This window comes from Aethalodelphis obliquidens, unplaced genomic scaffold (genome assembly GCF_003676395.1).
Source record: "Aethalodelphis obliquidens isolate GAN/ISIS:26980383/991018 unplaced genomic scaffold, ASM367639v1 scaffold57, whole genome shotgun sequence".
In the NCBI taxonomy this organism is placed as follows: domain Eukaryota; kingdom Metazoa; phylum Chordata; class Mammalia; order Artiodactyla; family Delphinidae; genus Aethalodelphis; species Aethalodelphis obliquidens.
In genome coordinates this window covers 6333827-6347828 of record NW_020838001.1, presented here as the reverse complement: position 1 = coordinate 6347828, position 14002 = coordinate 6333827, and the positions used below count along the sequence as shown (strand labels likewise).

The following is a 14002-nucleotide window of genomic DNA, read 5'->3' as shown; positions in this document are numbered from 1 at the left end:
CCTGTGAAATGAAAATAATCACCAGCTTCAGGAAAACGGTGAGCATCACAGATAAAAGGTACAAAGACCTTACTCAGTATATGGTCCTCATTCCTAGGCATTTTCTTGTCAGAATAAGACTCATCTTCTTTAACTGCTATCTCACCTAAAGTCTCAAGCCAATTTAGTAATCACCAGCTTCACAACTGCTCAATTCTTTTCTGAAGATGTTAGGCTTCAAATATCCCACTCAGCACATAAAATGTGTACTCTCTTCCAAGTCTACCTTTCCTTCTTCTCCACGTCTGGGTCCTCTCTTCTGTCATCACAAGTATCTGTTGAGTGTTTAATGTGGACCAGGTACTGTGCCAGCTGCAGGGGATGTCACAGCGAACAAGACAGCCCTGTCTTCAGGAAGCCTAGCGGGCAGGTGAAGAAACTGCCCTTGGACGGGCAAGGTCTGGATCCCCTTTCAAAGTGAAAGTTTGCAGGGAAAGGGACAGACAGCCCCAGGCAGTCTGATCTTTTCACTGTGTCTCCTTGACCCAAATGCTTAGTCAGCCATTCCGAGCCTCAGTTTTCTCATCTGTGTAATATGAGTGGCTCTTGTACTTACCGGCTTCCCTGAGCGGAGAAGTGGGCCAAGAAAGTAGGAAGGTGCACTGCCCCAAGTAGACTTTAAATTGCTCAGGACTTCCCTCCCCATCTCAGATCACTTCCCCAGCAGGGGGACAGAGAAGGAAGCGACGATCCAAGGAAAAGGCAAACAAACTGCTTCCTGTGTTCTAAGGCTCAGCCAGAAACACCTGAACAGGTAAGAATCTGGTCTACCTCACTTAGGAACAAGAGACAGCTTGTCACTCTCCTGTTTTTAAATCAAATTCTGATGACCTCGATTTATTCCAAGCAGGAGCAGAGTCAAGACTCTTTCAATTGCAGACAACAAAAACTCATCTCCAACTGGCTTATTAAAAAAAAAAAAAAAAAAAAAAAAGGAGGGAGGGATTTATTGGGGCCCTGCTACATCTAGGTACTGAAGTGATGCCATCAGAAATCTCTGTCCCTTGAGACTAATTTCCCCTCCTTTGGCTTCCTTCTGGGGCAGCTCTTTTTCACATGCTGTACCCAATAGCGCAAGACTTCTATCAGCTCTCCAACTCCAGTATAAAAACCAGCTTCTCTGTCCCAATAATCTCCCGCCACCCAAAAAATAAGAAGAAAAACTTCAGGCCGACAAAATTAAATCATGTGCCCATCTCTAAGCCAGTCACTTTGGCCAGTGCATTCACTCAGTCCTGGATGAAACTCCCACCTAGGACCTGGGGCAGGGGCATCAGCTCTGTGGGCGGTGAGAAGTGGGGAGGATGTCCCACACAAGACACTTGGGTACTGTTTCCAAAATCATGCACTATCCACTCCCCTCTCACCCTCCAGCCCTGCCCCAAATATTCTGTAGCCTTGATTTGCATAATCTACTCCTTCCTGATGGCTTCCTGGATTCCTCTCCTTCCCTTAAGATATAACTGGTAATTTCTAAGTAACTCTTAGCACATTCATTCTAAACTTCAGAATTATCCTTAAAAGAACCTATGTAAAAACACAAATATACATGCTAGAAGAGAGACTTCATTTTGAATTGGGTCATCCTACAGTTTGCTTTTCTCGTCCTTTGTTTCCAACATTCGAGGGCTTACATAAACTAGTCTGCTAAATTGTTTGTTTCTCATCCCTAGTCTTGTCCTTGGTTTCACAATACCACGAGAGGGCAGCTTTGAATTCTCTGGGCCATGGTACTCCTCAGAACAAATCAAGTGGGTGCGCGTTATAAATCAGACAGAAATACACGTCAACGGCATCTTAACTTTTAAAACACGAGTGTGAAGTAAAAATCAGTGGGTCATTTCCTCAAATATCACTTGCATTTTGAAACTGCCCTCTTCCACCCCAACTCACGTACACAGATTATCATTAAAGGTAAATAAGTTACTCTACTCAATATTCTGTAATAACCGGTATGGGAAAAAGAATCTGAAAAAAATAAATAAGTTATTCGTGGAAATGTTCTAGCAGCATTACTCGGTATAGCCAAAAATGGAAAAGCCCAAGTGTCCATCGACTGACAAAGGGTTAAACAAAATGGAGCACATCCATACAATGAAATATTAGCCATAAAAAGGGATGAACTACGTTTATAACATGGATGACCTCAAAAATATGATGCTAAGTGAAAGATGCCAGACACAAAAGACTAGATTTTGTATTATTCCATCAATACAAAATATCTAGAAAAGGCAAATTCATAGAGACAGAAAGTAGATTAGTGGCTGCCTGGAGCTGGGGCTAGGAATGAGGACTGACTGTAAACAGGCACAAGAGATCTGACTGGGGTGACAGAAATACCCTAAAACTGGACTGTGGTGTCACTGGATATGCTATAATAAGAAATCCATGTTTGGCCTTTGTCCCTGGTTCTTGGCACACGACTCCTAAAACCCTTGGAGTCTCTGCGTTGATAAGTGTGGTCTTTGTATGTTAATGGATGACTCACGCTGGGGGCCCCTAGACGGCTTCAGGGCTGGTGGTCAAAGAGACCAAGACATGAGTAGAAGGTTGGAACTTTCAGCGCCAACCCCCCGACCTACAGGGAGAAGAAAGGCACTAAAGAGTGAGTTACATCCCCTATGGCAAGTGATTTACTCAATCACGACTACGCAATGGAACCTCCATAAACACCCCTGAACGACAGGGCCCAGGGAGCTTTCCGGCTGGAACAGACCGAGGTGCTGGGAGGGTGATACTCCCAGAGAAGGCATGGAAGCTCAGCATCCCTCCCACATACCTGGCCCCAAGCACCTCTTCCATGCGGCTGCTCCTGAGTTGTACCCTTTACAATAAACAAGTAAGAGTATTTTGCTGAGCTCTGAGTCCCTCCAGTGAATTATCACACCTGAGGGGGATATTGCAGGAAGCCCCAATTTATAGCTCGTCATTAAGGAGTACAGGTAACAACCTGGGACTTGTGACTGGACGTCTGACACGAAGACAGTCTCGTGGGACTGAGCCCTGGCATCTGTGAGGTCTGCACGAACTCCAGGGAATTAGCGTCACAACAGAATTGAACTGTAGGACAGCCTGTTGGTGTCCGGAGAGTGGGAGAACTGGTCGGTGTGGGGAGAAAACCCACTTATTTGGTGTCAGAAGTGTTAGGGGTAAAAACAGCTCACTGCACAACTCAGCAAAATTACTAAAAATCAGTGACTGTGCACTTAACATGGGTGAATTTTATGGTATGTAAGTTATATCTAAATAAAGTTCTTTCAAAAGGGAAACCTGCAAAAGAATAGACAAGTAAATGAGATGCTACACATGCTGTCCCATGTTGTCCCAGATGCACTGCTCAATGACCCAGCTACCTGGATGAGCAGGCATCCAGACCACCCCTGGAAAATACTCCAGTACCTACACTTTCATTGGTGTCAGGGAGGGAGAACCAGTCCCACTTATAGCCATCTCCGAGAACTCTTTCAGTTGGAAAGTTTTGCTTCGGGCGACTCCTTGGGCACCTGACAGGAGGAAGAAGCTGCAGGTTCCAAATGACAAAGGGACCACGTGTCTCATAGCATCGTTGCTCATAAAGGACTCGTCTGCTCCATTGGTTTGTATCCTCCTAGGGTCTGTTCCCTGCACAGCATGTATAGGACGTGGCAGAGGAAGGCACTGGGCACTCAGAGCAGCTTTTGAAATGGATCAAAACACTGAAGGCAGAACTTCTCTGGCTTAATGGCTAATGGCTTGTGTGACAGTTTCACTGGGTAGGACAGCCTGACCTTTTGTTTGGGTGGAGAACGTATAATTACCTGAATCGTTTCCCCAGGCAGCAACAATCACGTCTCGTCCCATTTAATTTAATTAATTAATTTTTGGGGCGTACTGAACATCTAATCATTATCCAGTCACAGAAATGTACAGTCAGACAGACTTTGGTCTTTTGCTTTTCCGAAGTTTCGATTTATCCATTAAAGAGGTGTGTCCATCTTATTAAAATTGTTCTTGGATATAAGGCAAACGTTTTAGACTTTGAGGATCGGTAATTTTCTTTTTAAACAAATGCTAGCTCTTCCTTTTAAAATGGTTTAAACTTTCAAATCCTTAACAGCTTATTTTTTATTACGAGATGATTGAGATATTTTTTTCCCAGCCCCATCTTAACACATCGCGTTATTGTGATGTGGTGGAAACATCTCAGGCTCCCGGCTCAGACCTGGGTGCTCACCTTGGCTTTGCCACTTTCCAGCTGCGTGGCTCTGGCTAAGTTACTTACCTCTCTGAGCCTCGCTGTCAGCATTGATGAAAGGAGGATGATTTCTACGCTGTTTTGAAGATTAAATAAAATTAAAGGAGGAAAGGATGTCATCGTTTCAGATCTGTATAAACATGTTTAGTGCAGTGATAGCACAGCGTCAGTTTGCAACAAGCAATGACGCTTACTGCATCCATCCTGGGTGATGTTTGGACGATGCCCAGTCAGTGGGCAGTAGACTCAAGATCTAAATCCGCCATAATCAAATTCTGTACCACAAGCTCTTTACAAAGGATGACGTGTATGTACTTCCTAAACCAGTTTTCAATCAGCAGTTGATCCTTAGAACTTGTGTCATTGCGAGCTTGGCCATTCACTAGTTGCCTGTCTTTGGTATGGTTGCCTACCTACTCTGTGCTTCCCTTTTCTTATCTGTAAAAGGGGGATAATAAATAGCTTCGACTTCCAAGGGTGTGAAGGGAATGAAATAAGCATGAAATTAAATAATTAGTACATTTAAAGCACTTGGAATGGTACCTGGCACACAGTAAGCTGTCAGTGAATATTAATTCTCTTTCTTGATGTGATCATTACTGTGTGCTGTGGTCCCTGACTTCACAGCCTGGCATATGTAGGTGCTTTAGAAATTGTAATTATTAGTACAAACAGGTACTTTCCCCAGGCACAGATAAAGCATATGTGAATATTTCTTTTCAGCAAGAGAAGCTGTCAATGGTTCTCTATATAGAAAGTTACAAATACTCTTTGTTCTTTTTTTATTTTTTAACATCTTTATTGGAGTATAATTGCTTTACAATGGTGTGTTAGTTTCTGCTTTATAACAAAGTGAATCAGTTATACATACACATATGTTCCCATATCTCTTCTCTCTTGCGTCTCCCTCTCTCCCACCCTCCCTATCCCACCCCTCTAGGTGGTCACAAAGCACCGAGCTGATCTCCCTGTGCTATGCGGCTGCTTCCCACTATCTATTTTACGTGGTAGTGTATATATGTCCATGCCACTCTCTCACTTTGTCACAGCTTACCCTTCCCCCTCCCTATATCCGCAAGTCCATGCTGTAGTAGGTCTGCGTCTTTATTCCCGTCTTACCCCTACGTTCTTCATGACTTTTTTTTTTCTTAGATTCCATATATATGTGTTAGCATACGGTATTTTTTTTTCTCTTTCTGACTTACTTCACTCTGTATGACAGGCTCTAGGTCCATCCACCTCACTACAAATAACTCATTTTCGTTTCTTTTTATGGCTGAGTAATATTCCATTGTATATATGTGCCACATCTTCTTTATCCATTCATCTGTCGATGGACACTTAGGTTGCTTTCATGTCCTGGCTATTGTAAATAGAGCTGCAATGAACATTGTGGTACATGACTCTTTCTGAATTATGGTTTTCTCAGGGTATATGCCCAGTAGTGGGATTGCTGGGTCGTATGGTGGTTCTATTTGTAGTTTTTTAAGGAACCTCCATACTGTTCTCCATAGTGGCTGTATCAATTTGCATTCCCACCAACAGTGCAAGAGTGTTCCCTTTTCTCCACACCCTCTCCAGCATTTACTGTTTCTAGATTTTTTTGTTGTTGTTGTTGTTGTTTTTTGCAGTATGCGGGCCTCTCACTGCTGCAGCCTCTCCCTGTTGCGGAGCACAGGCTCCGGACGCACAGGCCCAGCGGCCATGGCTCACAGGCCCAGCCGCTCCGCGGCATGCGGGATCCTCCCGGGCCGGGGCACGAACCCGTGTCCCCTGCATTGGCAGGCGGACTCTCAACCACTGCGCCACCAGGGAAGCCCCTGTTTCTAGATTTTTTGATCATGGCCATTGTGACGGTATGAGATGATATCTCATTGTAGTTTTGATTTGCATTTCTCTAATGATTAATGATATTGAGCATTCTTTCATGTATTTGTTGGCAATCTGTATATCTTCTTTGGAGAAACGTCTATTTAGGTCTTCTGCCCATTGTTGGATTGGGTTGTTTGTTTGTTTGTTATTGAGCTGCATGAGCTGCTTGTAAATTCTGTAGATTAATCTTATGTCAGTTGCTTCATTTGCAAATATTTTCTCCCATTCTGAGGGTTGTCTTTTGGTCTTGTTTATGGTTTCCTTTGCTGTGCAAAAGCTTTGAAGTTTAATTAGGTCCCATTTGTTGATTTCTGTTTTTATTTCCATTTCTCTAGGAGGTGGGTCAAAAAGGATCTTGCTGTGATTTATGTCATAGAGTGTTCTGCCTATGTTTTCCTCTAAGAGTTTGATAGTGTCTGGCCTTACATTTAGGTCTTTAATCCATTTTGAGTTTATTTTTGTGTATGGTGTTAGGAAGTGTTCATTCTTTTACATGTAGCTGTCCAGTTTCCCCAGCACCACTTATTGAAGAAGCTGTCTTTTCTCCACTGTATATTCCTGCCTCCTTTATCAAAGATAAGGTGACCATACATACGTGGTTTCTCTCTGGGCTCTTTAAAGTTCCCCTGAGTTATACCAACGGAGGCAAGGAGGTGTCACTGGCTCAGAAGAAAACAAAGAAATGTAGGTTTCTTTGGATCTAGCAAGATGCCCCGACCTCTGCAGTGCAGAGCTTGGGGGAAGGAGGACTAATTGCATAAGAAGCTCTAGACTTTTCTGGAAGAAAAAAGGTTGATAACACAACTGCTTCTCCCTGGGATTTTAGTTATAAAGACCTGCCATATGTATGGGTTCAGGACCCCACAAAGACCCAGGAGCAGGGAAGAGAGAGAAAGGGTCCCTGGAAATAAGAGAGCTGTGGTGGTAGGGTTGCCAGATTTGGCAAATAATACATTTCACTTATTCCCTATGTAGGGTTGCAAGACAAATGATGAATAATTTTTATTATAAATATATCTCTTTCAATATTTGGGATAGACTTACATTGAAAAGTTATAAGTTGTTCATCTAAAGTTAAAATTGAACTGGAGGGACTTCCCTGGTGATGCAGTGGTTAAGAAACCGCCTGCCAGTGCAGGGAACACAGGTTCGATGCCTGGTCCGGGAAGATCCCACATGCCGCGGAGCAACTAAGCCCATGCACCACAACTACTGAGCCTGTGCTCTAGAGCCTGTGAGCCACAGCTACTGAGCCCGCGAGCCACAACTACTGAAGCCCACGCACCTAGAGCCCGTGCTCCCCAACAAGAGAAACCACTGCAATGAGAAGCCCGCACACCACGACGAAGAGTAGCCCCCACTCGCCGCAACTAGAGAAAGCCCGCGCCCAGCAACGAAGACCCAATGCAGCCAAAAATAAATAAAATTTCTTAAAAAATTGAACTGGATTTTCTCTATTTTATCTGGCAACCTACATAGCGGAGTGAAAGGACCCCAGGCGTGGGGCTGAATGAAACTGGGAGGAGATAGAAACAGTGGGTTTAGGAGGCCAAGCTTTGGAAGGTCTGTTCCCTGGGTATTTGCAGCTGAGTAGAGCTAAGGGGTCCATGGGATCCTGGAGGTCTGGGCAGCTTTGGGGTAGGGTATAGTGTTGGGGCACTGGGGTTCCACATGGTGATTACCCCTGGTCTTAAAGAACTCAGGATCTGCTTGTAGTCTTGTATGGAGGCATTTGTGAGGGTCCCTGGGCTTTTGTTAGCAAATCCCCAGTTTTATGCTTTTCTCTGAAAACCCTTACTGAAATTCTTCATTTCTTAGACATGAGGATTCCTCTCCTGGGATTTATGCTCATACAACAATGGCTGAGTTGAGGGGGACAGGAATGAGGGGAGACAGGATGCAGAACTAGGAACAGGAGACTGGGCTCTCATCCTGAATCGGGCAGTATCAGGCCACGTGACCTTAGGCAGGTGAATGACCTTCATGTAGTCTCAACTTCATGCGGTCTCAGGAAAAAAGTTGAAATTCATCACGGGCTTTTCATCTGAGTTCTGAGATGTTCCAGGAACCACCAAGGTGAGGTTATCAGGGCCTCCATCCCTCCACAAATTCTGTTTTACCTGCTGGGCTGAAAAAATATCTAATACCTACCTAGCACTCGTTACATGGCAGGCACCATTCTAAAAGCTTTCTGTGTACTCAGGAATGTAATCCTCACAGCAATTCAGTAATGCAAATTACTATCAGTGTTGCCATTTGACAGGTAAGAAAACTGAGGGCCAGAGAGATTATTTCACCAGTGAGTGAATGGAGGACGCAGGATAAGAACCGGTGTCCTACCTCTAAATCCAGGCTCATAATCATTGCTACTCTGACTTTCCTGAAAATTAGATTTCATGTGAAGAAAAGTTTGTACCAGATTTCTAAAAAAAATTTTTTAACTCCTAAGCTAAGCACAACATAACACCATCTTCTACCCACCAGATTGGCCAAAATTGAAAAGATGGACAGCATCAAACGTTGCCAAGCGTAGGGTCACTGGGACCCTCTGTTCATGAGAATGTGAACTGATGAAGCATTGTTTGGCTCTATTAAAATTTCAGTGTAGCTACCCTTGTACCCACCCTAGAGAAACACCCATGTGTGCAAAGAGACACATACGAAAAAATTCATTCCAACAATGCCTATTTGTAGCAGTGAAAATTTGGACATACCTCAATACGAGCCACAAGGGAGTGCCTGAATAAATTACGACACAGCAATGCTGTGAAATACCCCATATCCAGCAATAAGAAATGTGAGCTAACACAGAAAGATCTGCAAGGTAAGTGTAAAAAAATAAGTTGCAGAATAATCCGCCTTCTCTTTCTCCCAAGACTTTTTTTTTTTAATAAATTTATTTATTTATTTTCAGCTGCGTTGGGTCCTTGTTGCTGCGCGCAGGCTTTTTCTAGTTGCGGCAAGCGGAGGCTACTCTTCATTGCAGCGCAGGGGCTTCTCTTGCGGTGGCTTCTCTTGTTGCGGAGCATGGGCTCTAGGTGCACAGGCTTCAGTAGTTGTGGCGCGCAGGCTTCAGTAGTTGTGGCTCGAGGGCTGTAGAGCACAGGCTCAGTAGTTGTGGTGTACGGGCTTCGTTGCTCCATGGCATGTGGGATCTTCCCGAACCAGGGCTCGAACCTGTGTCCCCTGAATTGGCAGGCGGATTCTTAACCACTGCGCCACCAGGGAAGAAGACTTCGAAAGGACCAAGTAGGAGGCACCAGTGACATCCACAAAAGGGGCTAAGGATTTTACCTGGGGCAGTGGGAACAGCTCAGATGACCGACCACAGGGACACGATGCTGGGGACTTACGGATCCTAGTCTCCACAGGGCATCAAGACAGGAAACAAATCAGGGACTTCCCTGGTGGTACAGTGGTTAAGACTCCGCACTTTCACTGCCAAGGGCGTGGGTTCGATCCCTGATCAGGGAACTAAGATCCCACAAGCCAAGAGGTGTGGCCAAATAAATAAATAAATAAAAGACAGCAAACCAGATGTGATCTGTAAGTTGGAACAAGGAGGAAAGCTGTGGACCAAGGAGGGAGAAATGCCAGGAAGGTGCTAACCCGCAGGTTCCCTCCCAGAACCTGAGCGACAGAAGATCTGTATTTGAGATTTCTGAAATAGAAATAGTAGGCTGCAACTAAGGAGGCAACCCCACAGCAAAACATTTGTGAAGATATGTCTGTTCCTTCATAAAGTGGAAAGACTCACAAAGAACAGCGTATTATATTCTTTTTCAGAAAAAAAAAATATGGCAAGATGATGACCTGATGGACAGGCAATAGGAAAACAGGTGTGCTTTTTCACACGAGTGATGTTCTCTTACAGGAAAACCCTGACCAAGGTGACAAGGCTGGAAAACATGTTGGTTTAACCTCCACACTTACTTCTCCAAGAAATAAAAGTCCCATCAATGTGACGCACTTAGAATGAATTTTAACCATAACCCAGACCTGGCTGATCACGGGGGAAATTGTACATGGATGAAGTCATCTGATTGTAACAAAGATGGAAGATGGCTCTGCCCCAGAGCATCCAGGTTAGAGTAAAACCCTGAATGTTACCACTGTGGGAGAGCTGTGGCCAAAAGTCAAACTTCATCATACACTTTGGAATTCCTGGTGGAGACAACTGCTCTGAAAGTAATGAATCTGAGAGAGGAAAAAAATCAATGATAGCTCATCTCTTAGCCCAAACAGGAATCTGTACCAGAGTGAGAAACCCTGTGAGCACCATCAAAGTGGGAATCCTAGAGCCAGAAGTCCCATGTCATCAGTGTCATGGAATCCATACAGGGGAGAAGCCTTATGAATGTAATCACCACAGGAAACCTTTTTCAAAAAAAAAAAAAAAAACACACCTCATGGCACGTCAGAGATTTCATACTGGAAAAAATCCTTTTGGGTGTAATCAACGTGGGGAAATCTTTAGCTGTAATTCATCCCTCAAGAAACACCATCATGGATTTCATACAGAGCAGAAGCCCAATGAATGCTTTGAGTGTTTGACATTCTCCCTTCATAGTGCACATCAGAGCTAACGTGGATGTTTATTATTTGCAACTGAATCAGGCCCCTAGCAGAAAACAGATGGACCTTTCAAGTTAAGATGACTCAAATAGGATTTACTCGAAAAGGTTTTATTCAAAAATGTAGATGTAAGGAAAGCACAAAGGATGGTGCAGTAACTCAAGGCCCTAAACCCAAAAAGGCGATGAAGATCAAACGATTAAAAGTAGAGGAGAGAAGTACAGCTGATTCACTTTGTTATAAAGCAGAAACTAACACACCATTGTAAAGCAATTATACTCCAATAAAGATATTAAAAAAAAAAAAGTAGAGGAGAGAAGTTACGGAAGACGATTTAGAAAGAGCTGTGGCTTTCTATCCAGGCGGGGGAGGCAGCCAGAAGAATTCATACCCCCAACCTCACTCATCTCCCTCCCTCCAAGCTCTCACCAGTGGCCCAGTGGCTGAGTCCAACCAGATGCCAAACGGCAAGGGAGTCTGTGATGCGGTCAGCCTTCCAGGACAGGTGGAGAGAGGTGAAGATGGATATGAAGGGGAAACAGAAGATATGCAGCCCAGCGACCAGGAACCCTAGCTGACACACGCCTGAGGACCAACCTGGGTGCCCTGTTCCCACTGTAGCCCAGACCCCGGTACAGAGCCTGGCCCAGGTCCCCAGAACAGGCACTCAATAGAAATTGTTGAAATGAATAAAGGACCAGCGGGACCAAGGCAAACTTATACAGCAGGAGAAAACTCAGAACTCCTCTGCCTGACCATCTTTTTCAGGGCCCTTGGGGAGCACAGGAACAAGACGCTTTTATAACACACATTTCCTGTCACCAGACAATGGCACAGCAGAAGACCAGTAACACAGCAAGAGCTGATGCCCTTAAAGAGAAGAGGGAAATGCAAAAGGGAATCTTTGGGCACTGGATTGGAAGCTTTAAGTGTAATCTCTGTAATAGGGGAGAAACTTTGTATTCTGTTACAAGTTAATCATTAAGGGGATGTGGCCTATAAGCTTAAATTATACATAGTGGCCCTTCTATGGGAACTCTGCCTCCCAGGTAATGAGCATTAAGCTAAAATACCTTTGTTTAGGGACTTCCCTGGTGGTCCAGCGGTTAAGACTCCACACTTCCAATGCAGGGGGTGCGGGTTCGATCCCTGGTCAGGGAACTAAGATCCCACATGCTGCCTGGCCAAAAAATAATAATAATAATACCTTCGTTTAGCTCACAGGAAACATCCTGATCAGGCCCACCTGTGAATGACTGCAGGAAGGAAGAAATTAACACATCCCCTCCAGAAGCTGACTGGAACCAGGAAATGCTTGACTTTATTCCCTCCCCTTTTAGTATAAAAGAAGCCAGAATTCTAACTCAGGCGAGATGGTTCTTTGGGACGTGAGTCCACCCTCTTCTCGGTCTGCTGACTTTCCAAATAAAGTCGCTATTCCTCACCCCAACAACTTGTCTCTTGACTTATTGACCTGTCGTGCCACGAGCAGTACGAACTTGGACTTGGTAACGTATCTCAGCAAATCCCCACAATTCTGCACAATAGTTGTTACTTCCCACCCTCAGTAGGTGAGAAAACTGAGGCTCTGAGAGCTTAGGTACATTTCCCAGGGCCACACAGTAAATTGGAGATAGGCTTTGAATCTGGATCTATCTGCAACCAAAGCCTGTGGTTTTCCCACACAGCAGGGCATGGGGTAAACAACTGAGAATAACTTCATAGTTTTAAGGCAAAAATGTCTCCACTCTGCTGATGTATCACAAACAGCTATTAACATGTTTTCTTGTATAACCGCTGATCAAAACATCTATTAAGTGCCACATTCGTGGCTACAAACCCTGCAAGAAGCAAGTTAAATGACTTATTTAGCAACCCCTGGAGCGTTCCTTAACATTTCAAATGAAATGGACAAAGTGCTTTTATGTACTATAGAAAATGACATCACAGTAGGCGCATAAAAGGGCCATATTTTGAAAAGCATTTCTATTTATAATTATTGGCATTTGTGCTCTAATGGAAGATGAAAATCCTATAGCTTACCACATCGAATACCTCTGGAGAGAGGTGGTAAAAAAAATCAAATCTCCCTTGAAAACCAAGCTACCTTTTCAAACAGTCTGAGTTTCCCAGTCGGACTCAAGTTTCCCTGAAATCTTGGAGGTGGTTTTGGACTGTGAACAGTTCCCTTCCTCTTAATTAAGACTAACTTTTTGGTTGAAATGTCCCCTCCTACAGGAAGCCTGAAGACTCCACCAGGCACCGGTGACCAAGGTCTCCTGAATGCTTTTAGCTTTTATTACATGTAATTCTTTGTTCCTTCATCAAACAAATAATTTGTTGAGCGTCTGACCATCCCAGTTACTATGCTAGGTGCAGGGAGCAGAAGATAGAGAAGGGCCCTGCTCTCATGGATCTCATACAACCAAATAAATAAAAAAGATATTGTGATAAGAGTTATGCTGGAAATAAAGCAGTTGGTATCAATGAAAGTGAATGGAGTGAGGGCAGTGTGTGTTGGAATATGTTTAACAACCAGCTCTCTTGGGGAGGCGGGATGCCCTGATTTAGGGCATTTGCCCATTTCTTTGTGTAAATACTCCTACCATGGCTGATTTCAAGCTACCAACATGATATCATGGAACACGGACTTCGGAAGAGACGTGCAGCATTAGAAAACCATCATGTGGGTTTTGTACCATACAGAGAGAGCAGATGCATGTAACTTCAAGAGCACAGACAATATTAAAATATAGTAAAAGAATTAGGAAGCAATAAGTCTTGAGTATTATCTTTGTTTTTCGTTTGTTTGTTTTGGCTACGTTGGGTCTTCGCTGCTGCGTGCGGGCTTTCTCTAGTTGCGGTGAGCGGGGGCTACTCTTCATTGCGGTGCACTTCTTCTCATTGCAGTGTCTTCTCTTGTTGCGGAACACGGGATCTCGGTGCGCGAGCTTCAGTAGTTGTGGCACACGGGCTCAGTAGTTGTGGCTAGCGGGCTCTAGAGTGCAGGCTCAGTAGTTGTGGCGCATGGGTTCAGCTGCTCCGTGACATGTGGAATCTTCGTGGACCAGGGATCAAACCTGTGTCCCCCGCATTGGCAGGCAGATTCTTAACCACTGCGCCACCAGGGAAGTCCCTATTATCTTTGTTTTTAATGCAACTTACTTAATCATAAGTTTACATAACTTTATTTTGAATGATGATTATATTTGACGCACAGCTTGCAACATCCTTGAAAACTGAACAATTGCCGCTCCTGAACCAGTATAAACAAACTCCAAT

General features: G+C 44.2%; 1 long non-coding RNA gene across 1 annotated transcript; it reads left to right on the top strand.

Annotated features, from left to right (window-relative positions):
* Window positions 1-6821: 6821 nt before the first annotated feature.
* LOC113609447 (uncharacterized) lies at window positions 6822-12101 on the top strand. The gene is made up of 3 exons (XR_003428626.1): window positions 6822-6833; window positions 7363-7365; window positions 11938-12101. It is a non-coding gene; the product is annotated as an uncharacterized LOC113609447 (long non-coding RNA).
* The last annotated feature ends 1901 nt before the right edge of the window (window positions 12102-14002 follow it).